The sequence below is a fragment of the Palaemon carinicauda genome, chromosome 30, assembly GCF_036898095.1.
Source record: "Palaemon carinicauda isolate YSFRI2023 chromosome 30, ASM3689809v2, whole genome shotgun sequence".
In the NCBI taxonomy this organism is placed as follows: Eukaryota; Metazoa; Arthropoda; class Malacostraca; order Decapoda; family Palaemonidae; genus Palaemon; species Palaemon carinicauda.
Window position 1 is genome coordinate 67,364,248 of NC_090754.1, and position 10,000 is coordinate 67,374,247.

The following is a 10,000-nucleotide window of genomic DNA, read 5'->3' on the forward strand; positions in this document are numbered from 1 at the left end:
CATTTACCGGCTTTTACAAAGTAACCTCAGGGTAGTACGTTGGCCAGGGCACCAGCCACCCGTTGAGATACTACCGCTAGAGATCTATGGGGTCTTTTGACTGGCCAGATGATACTATATAGGATCCTTCTCTCTGGTTACGGTTCATTTTCCCTTTGCCTACACACATCCACCACCGAATAGTCTGGCCTATTCTTTCCATACTCTCCTCTATACTCATACACCTGACAACACTGATTGCCAAACATTTCTTCTTCACTCAAGGGGTTACTGCACTAATTTTTCAGCGGGCACTTTCTTCTTGGTAAGGGTAGAAAAGACTCTTTAGCTATGGTAAGCAGCTCTTCTAGGAGAAGGACACTCCAAAATTAAACCATTGTTCTCTAGTCTTGGGTAGTGCCATAGCCTCTGTACCATAGTCTTCCACTGTCTCGGGTTAGAGTTCTCTTGCTTGAGGGTACACTCGAGCACACTATTCTCTCTCTTCTTTCTCTTCCTCTTGATTTGTTAAAGTTTTTATAGTTTATATAGGAGATATTTATTTTAATGTTGTTACTCTTCTTAAAATATACTATTTTCCTAGTTTCCTTTCCTCACTGGGCTATTTTCCCTAATGAAGCCTCTAGGCTTACAGCATCCTGCTTTTCCAACTAGGGTTGTAGCTTAGCTAATAATAATAATAATAATAATAATAATAATAATAATAATAATAATTAACTCCAAGGAGAGAGGTGTCCTTACCTAACCCTAGAGCTAGGTTCGATCTCCAGGAAGTTACATAACATGTATATTAGGATTAATAGAGTATTGTGATCTCACATTAATCATGGCCTAATGAGTCTAGACTTGTAGTCCCTAATTTCTTATGGCAAGACAAATATTTTCCCCTATATAGTACAAAGAAAGTGTCTCGCTATATATATATATATATATATATATATATATATATATATATATATATATATATATATATATATATATATATATATATATATATATATACTCCAGCTACGTCCAGAGGGGAGAGGGAGGAGTCACACCGGGTACCCCGAGAGATACACTCGGAAACAACACTTTCCCAAAAATTGCCGAACCAGTGGGTTGCAGTTGTGATTATGAAAAAGGGGTGAGTTTGTATGTGCGTACATGTGTGCATACTTACTAAATATTTAGACGTCATTTTTTACGGTTCAGATACGCTATAGTGTGGAGGGTGGCAGATATGGTAGGATAGAACTTAATCCAGCAATCTCGCCCCATTCAGTGTATGCATGCGTAATCTATAGAGTATTGTTTTAAATCAATATAAAATTATCCATCAATAAAAATGCCGGTATGTGAATTAAGTCGAAGTGCTCCTTTCGAGAACAAAATTCTAATGAAAAAAATAAATCGATCATCTTTAAACATCAATTAAAACAACACGGTTTACATTAGTATCATCTAATATTTGCTGGAATAATGGAAAAATATTATCAGTCTATAAACGATTTTAAACTGAATCTTTTATTTGCAAGGAACACGCAATCTCTCCCCACCCCCCACCAAATACACAATCTGCAAGTACAACCAAGACACGAGTCAAACAGCTCGGACATTAGGAAGACAAGCAACGCCTGTGGTCAGCAGAGGAATAATCCTGTCGCAAACACTCGCTATTTAATGGCTGGCCACAATTTTTCATTTGCGTTTGTTGCCTGTTCTTCCGTATTGCATGTTTGTTTGTTTGTAGTTGCTATGAGTTTGTTTTGGGTTTGCAGCCTGCAAAATCCTTTAAACATACCTGGTTGTTATGTTGTTGTTTTTCACTCAGAGGTGTTGGATTTCATCAAAAAGTTTTTCCTCTGTTTCTCCTATATATATATATATATATATATATTTACTATATATATATATATATATATATATATATATATATATATTTACATATATATACCTATATATATATATATATATATATGAGGCCTATGCAAGGAGAAGGTACATTCGCCACAAAATGAAAAGTGGAGAAAAACACGTTTAAAGTTTTCAAAATGTAAAATATCATAGCAATCTTATTTTTGTGTTTACAACAAAATGTTTTATACAGAAATGAAGCTTGATGTGTGTACTTTTTTATCTTCATAGTTAAAAAAAATTAGAATTTCGAATTTTCACTACTAGTAGCTATTAAGTAGAAAAAGGTAGTTTCTGCTATGACATTTTCACCATTTTAAGACTTACAACACGCCTTTCCACTATTTTTATCATTGATTATCCATATTCCCCCTAAATTATTATTAGTATTCAATATTATTGTCTTGCTACTAGTAGCAATAGTCGCTAGTAGCTACTAGTAGCAATAGTGCTAACGAGTAGGAGAATTGCATCATTCAATTACCAGTATTACCCAACTTCCCCAAAATAACAGTAACAATTAATTCCATTGCTACTAGTAGTTAATAGTAGCAATAATCACTAAGCTACGGAAAAATTACCTCAAAATACTATGATGTATTGGCACAGAATTTTCAACTTTTACTTTTGAAGGTATAGAGCTTACATTTATAGTTGGCGAATGTCGTTGAAAATTTGTGAGATGAAACTTAATAATAAGAAGGAACTTTCGCCATCATAAAACGTATTTTGGGAAAGTGTGGCGAATGTACCTTCTCCTCGCATAGGCCTCATATATATTACTAGCTAAGCTACAACCTTAGTTGGATAACCAGGATGCTATAAGCCCAAGGGATCCAGCAGGGAAAAAATAACCCAATAAGGAAAGGAAATAGGGAAATAAAGAAACTAAAAGAGAAGTGATGAACAACCAAAATATATTAAGAAGAACAAGAACAGTAACAGCATTTAAATATATCTTACAAATATAAGATATAAAAACTTCAAAATAAACAGAGGAAGAGAAATCATTTAGAATAATGCGCCTGAGAGTACTCTCAAGCAAGAGAACTCTACTCCAAGACAATGGAAGGCCTTCTCCTAGAAGAACTGCTTGCGATAGCTAAGTCTCTTCTACCCTTCCCTAGAGGAAAGTCGCCACTGAACAATTACAGTGCAGTAGTTAACTCTTTGAGATAGAAGAACTGTTTGGTAATCACAGTATTATCAAGTGTATGAAGACAAGAGGAGAATGTGTAAAGAATAGGCCAGACTATTCGGGGAATGTGAAGGTAAAGGGAAAATGAGCCGTAACCTGAGAGAGGGATCCAATGTAGTACTGTCTGGCTAGTCAAAGGACCTAATAACTCTAGCGATAGTATCTCATACCTACTATTACTTCTAACTGTAATCGAACAGTTTAACATGTTTCTTTAATAATGCTCATAAAAGAAACAAAGAAAATAAAAATAGGTCACTATATTTCGGCCCATACACATAGGCCCTCTACACGGTGTACAGTAAAAAGAGAGAAATGGATAGTGAAAGTTTACATAAAAAGGCATAAGTTTTTTTAAATACTCTAAAATCGTTGTATTTAGTGCGTAAGAGTATTAGCTAAATTTAATTTTATCCAAGTGCGTCTTTATTACCTGGTGGTGTCTCGCTAATCTTGACAATCGGATTTAGTTTATACATTATATATATATATATATATATATATATATATATATATATATATATATATATATATATATATATATATATATAATTTAGAGATAACATAAGCACCCATATCATGATGAAAATAGAAATAAGACTCATAAAACCTTAGAAACTACGGCCACCTCAACCGCCAAGAGAGAGAGAGAGAGAGAGAGAGAGAGAGAGAGAGAGCCAAGTAAATCTTCCGTCTCACGTTCCCTTCTTCAGATCTTACTACTTCCGAGGAGGAGGAGAAGAAGGCGGCTGCCTCACCTTTAGCGGCAATGAATGATAATGCCACAGATTGTCTCAGGCTTCCTTCCTTCCTTCCCATGCTCCACATGGCGACAAGTCGTTCGTCAACCAGCTTTTATCTATATCCACCTATGTCTCACGCAACCTCGAAATCTGGCAAGTGTCATGACATATTCCTGATTAATCGCCCCCCCCCCTCTCTCTCTCTCTCTCTCTCTCTCTCTCTCTCTCTCTCTCTCTCATATTCCTATCTAATATATATATATATATATATATATACATATATATATATATATATATATATATATATATATATATATATATATATATATATTATGCTTATTCTAAAGAGACTGGAAAGAAAAATTGATGAAAAGCTGAGACATAAACAAGCAGGATCTAGAAAAGGTAAAAGTTGCACTGACCAAATTTTCATTTTTAGACATGTGGTACAGTAATGCGTAGAATGTAGAAATCCCCTTTTGATAGTATTTGTGGACTATGAAAAAGCCTTTGATAGTGTGCACCGGCCAATTTTGTGGAGAGTCCTGACTTATTATAGAATTCCTCATAAATATGTAAAATTGATTAAGTCTGTTCATGAGCATAGCAAGTGCAAAGTTAATTTTAATGGAGTCTTATCAAATGAATTTCCAGTGAACAGCTGAGTACTCCAAGGGAATGTGTTGTCACCTACGTTGTTTATCCTCCTCGTTGATTTTGTAATGCGTAGATCGGTGATAAGAATTCAGTAGACCTACAGTATGCTGATGATGTTGTCCTTGTTAGCAGAACACCACAGGATTTGCAATGCTTGCTTACCAGAATGCATGAAATATCACACGAGGTGGGGCTGAAGATCAATAGAAGAAAGACAGAGATGATGAGAACGGAGTATGCAATGGAAGATTAAATATTATTGGAAGGAGAAATGATTAATGAGGTAGAATCCTTAAAGTATTTAGGAACTATGATCTCCAATACAGAGTAAAAGCAAATCAGACAATGGCAAGGTTAAGTAAAATTTGGAAATCAAATCGTCTGAAATTACATATAAAAATCAGACTATATATCAGTTTAGTGAGATCGGTGTTACTCTATGGACATGAGTCATGGTATATCAATAAAACAATCTCCAATAGATTTAGTAGATTTGAGAACAAAGCCCTCACAAGCATATTGGGAGTTAAATGGCAGGACAGGTTTAGAAATGAAACTATAAGAGAGATTACTCGAATGCCATACATTGATGAGATCATGATGAGGGGTAGATGAAGATGGTTTGGTTATGCTCTTCGTACTCCCCAAGACAGATTAATTCACCAACGTTTAGTTGGGCTCCACAAGGTACTGGAAGAGTTGGAAGACCCAGACCTACAAGGTTGAGGATTATGAAGCACGAAGTAGATGATGAATGGAGAAGTATTCAATTAAAAGCGTCAAAAGGCGAGGGAGATGAAATATATATCATATATATATATAGTATATATATATATATATATATATATATATATATATATATATATATATATATATATATATATATATATATATATATATAAATATATATATGTCATGTACACCTTTTGACGGAAAGGGCCTCGGTTAAATTTCGCCAGTCGTTTCTATGTTAAAGCGCGCACACATATACACGTATATATATAATATATATATATTTATATACATACATAAATATATATATATATATATATATATATATATATATATATATATGTATATATATATATTTATATACATATATGTGTATATATATATATATATATATATATATATATATATATATATATATATATTATATATATGCATATTTATATACATACGTGTGTATGTGTGCGCATACACATACATATATGAAGACACATGAATATTCTATAAATAAATAAATAAATAAATAAACAATATAAATTATAGATATTTGTGTATGGACTACATGTATATATATGATATACATATATATATATATATATATTAATATATATATATATATATATATATATATATATGTGCGTGTGTGTGTATGTGTATAATTGCTGGCTCCACACCTTTCCTTGACACCTGACATTCATACCAATTCACAGCTGGGTCAACTGATAAGCGACAGCCGGCAGGTCAGTGTTAACCAAATGTACAGTAGGCAGAAAATGTGAAGCGACATGATTCTTTTTGTACTGGACAGGCGTTGTTCTCAAGTTGCCACTAAGTATTAAATATTATATTTTCACTTTGGAAACGTGTATGTATGAGGAAAAGTTGGTCAATTGATATCCATAAGTCTATCATTCAAAAATATTGAATCATGAAAAATTACAATATTTCATGATAATATATTCAATAATAAAATCAATACACTATTGTAGGTCACCACGTTAAGATATCACCACTCACAAACTATATATATATATATATATATATATATATATATATATATATATATATATATATATATATAATATATATATATATATATATATATACATACATATATATATATATATATATATATATATATATATATATATATATATATATGATAAATTTTGCACATTTTTACGTGTTTTTCGCCTGGGGCTCTGATCCCGAGGTCGTTAAGAGAATCCAGACATTAATGTATCAAAAATATATATGGCTTATTTGAATATATATATATATATATATATATATATATATATATATATATATATATATATATATATATATATATATATATATATATATATATATATATATATGTATAATTTAACAGGCAGCATAATTCTAAACATAAATCAAACAGAAAAAATAAAAAGAATAAATATACGTCGTATAAATTCTCAATTTTGTGATGGAGACTCGCTCCAACTATATGGTCTTTGCTCGACAGGTTAATGGCTCAGCTGTCACGAACGGAGTTAGATCCTCCCTTCATTTTCTTATGGATAAGTTCCTCTTAACTCTCTCTCTCTCTCTCTCTCTCTCTCTCTCCTCTCTCTCTCTCTCTCTCTCTCTCTCTCTCTCTCTCTCCGTGTACTTTATATTATACCGGACGAATGAATAGTGAAAGGTGAAACTGAATATATGTTAATTACATAATTTTTCTTGTAAATATATTAACATGCATATACAATATTATAAAATTGTAAAAGCTTAAAAATATATTTCCTAATAAAAATAACAATACAGGTAGGGAATACAGAAAACCTATTTCTATTCTTTTCGAATACATATCTTTTCATATTCTAAAGGAAATCTCTCTCTCTCTCTCTCCTCTCTCTCTCTCTCTCTCTCTCTCTCTCTCTCTCTCTCTCTCTCTCTCTCTCACAATAGTCCTGAGTACTGTATTTATGGATATACATAATCATAACAAACACTAAGTCTGCCTCAATCTAATTATTGACAAGAATGATACATCCATTAACATGCATAATTAATTCTGAATCTAATTAAATAAATAGCCAACTAACTTGAATGATTCGTCGAAATTTGTATGAATGACAGATCTCTTTAGCTATAGTAAGCAGCTCTTCTAGCAGGAAACTACACTCCAAAATCAAACCATTGTTCTCTAGTTTTGGGTAGTGCCATATCCTCTGTACTATGATCTTCTACTGTCTTGGGTTAGAGTTCTCTTGCTTGCACACTATTCTATTTCGTTTCTCTTCCTTTAGTTTTGTTAAAGTTTTCATAGTTTATATAGGAAATATTTATTTAAATGTCATTGTTCTTAAAATATATAATTTTTCCTTGTTTCCTTTCTTCACTGGGCTATTTTCACTGTTGGGGGCCCCTGGGCTTAGAGCATATTGCTTTTCCAACTAGGGTTGTAGCTTAGTAAGTAAGTAAGTAATAATAATAATAATAATAATAATAATAATAATAATAATAATAATAATAATAATAATAATAAAGAGATTATTCACAACAATGGTACATAGTTTTGCGATGAATAAATCAAACACCTTTAGTGGATGATAAAGAAAACATACTATGAGTCCTTATCCCAACTATGCTGCATTACTATGAATGAGTCATAGCATAAATTAATCATGAATGGATCTACTGTGAGTAATGATTTCAATAAACTATGCAAGGTTTAAATTAGTCATAATTCAGAAGAAAAATCTTTCCGCATGAAGGATTTGTAATTTAAATGAATGATACATAAATTCATATGAATCAGCTTACTTGGATTAATGATATATTTACACGAAGGGCCTAATCCAAATCAACAATACATATGTTTACGTAAATGAATATTAATATACAGTTAAGATACATATATCCAAAGGAATTAGAATTTTTTCCATATTTTACATAATAAGTGACTCCATAATTGTAAGAATGAGTCCCGCGTAAATCAACAATTTATAGATTTCCGTGTATACATTAGTAAAAAAAAATATGAATAGCTCACGGAATTCAATGAATGATGTATAACTTTAAATGAATGATTCTGATATTTTTTTATTCAGACGAATTACTCAATGATTGGTGGATTTACATTAAAAAATATAAAGGAAAAAAATATTATTTCATCAAATCACCAGTGAAGTAAACCACAACCACATCTAAACGACAAAAAAAAGTAACATCTTAGGTTATGAGTCATTAGGAGCAACAACAAAAAATACAAAAACAAGAACAACAATACGAAAAACATAAAAGATATATAATATTCAACAGCAGCAAAGGAAAAAATCAATAAAAACGTATCTAATATAGCAAAGCTATTCCAATAAAATTTCTGAAGCAACAACAACAACAACAATAATGATAATAACAGTAATAGTATTAATAATAATAATAATAATAATAATAATAATAATAATAATAATAATAATAATATTAATAATAATAATAACCTTTATTAAAGGCACCCCTTATTGAAATAACAATGACCAATCATTTTCAAAATATTTGTTTTCCTTACCATCCTTCTTCAAGGAGAGAAAAAAAAAGTCACGTGGGCGGAATGGGAGGTGAGGTGGAGGCTCTAGACAATAATGATGAAAGTGTTGGGGGAAGGGGGTGGGGTGGATTTGTTAAGGCAAGGTAAGTTCGAATGTACAATCCGGCACCATGGCGTCATCGTCAAAAAGTGCTTGATACGTGACTCTGTGACTAAATGGTCGCCATTTGCAGAGAGAGAAACTGTCGGATATTTGTAAGAACACAACGCTCCCTTAGCGTATTTGCTTGGGAAAAATCCGTTTCGTGTTTATCCTTATTTCAATGGCGTATTCATTCGTTATTTCCAAGTGCTTTTGCCCTAGGGTACAGAAGTTTGTTGCAAATTTAAATAAAGTCATTAAAAGAATCTAATCTGATTCTTTTTTAAACACAGTAGTGTTTACAAATACAAATAACTGGAACTAAAAACTTACAAAATTTCTTTTACATTTAACAAATAATTGGAACTAAAAACGTACAAAATTTCATTTACTTTAATAAAATCCTATCAAAATATATTTAGTGTCCTAATTAAAACAAAAGATAAGTTCAGGAAAATGATCATGGCAAAACAATATGCTTGTATTCTGTGGTATATGATACTGGTCTGGAGTTTCGTGTAGCCTGTTTATATATAATACTTTGCATTGTGTAGCAAGCTGTTTTCTATGCTGACAACGGTGTACTGTTAACTCGCCCTCCAGAACAAAAGATACAGTTTAATTGGAACAAAAATTACGTTTTATCCAATAGCAGTTATTTAAACAAAACACAAATTTGCATATAGAACATACACTGTTTGAGTGTCCCTTCAGAGGGAGTGTAACCTGACCCCCAAAGCCAATTCCTCTTTAGGAAAATTAGATACAACTAATTTTAATCAATTTAAAATATATGCATAAACACACACACACACACACACACATATATATATATATATATACACACACACATACAGATATAAATGTAGTAGCAACAACAAATACCAGTTTCCAGACATTGCATGAAAAAGGCCTCAGACATGTCCTTAATCATGATATATATATATATATATATATATTATACACATATATATATATATATATATTTATATATATATACATATATATATATATGTATATATATATATATATATATATAATACACAACGACAAATGTAGCAGTTTCTAGGCCACTGCAGGACAAAGGCATCAGACATGTCAATTTATATATGGGGTTT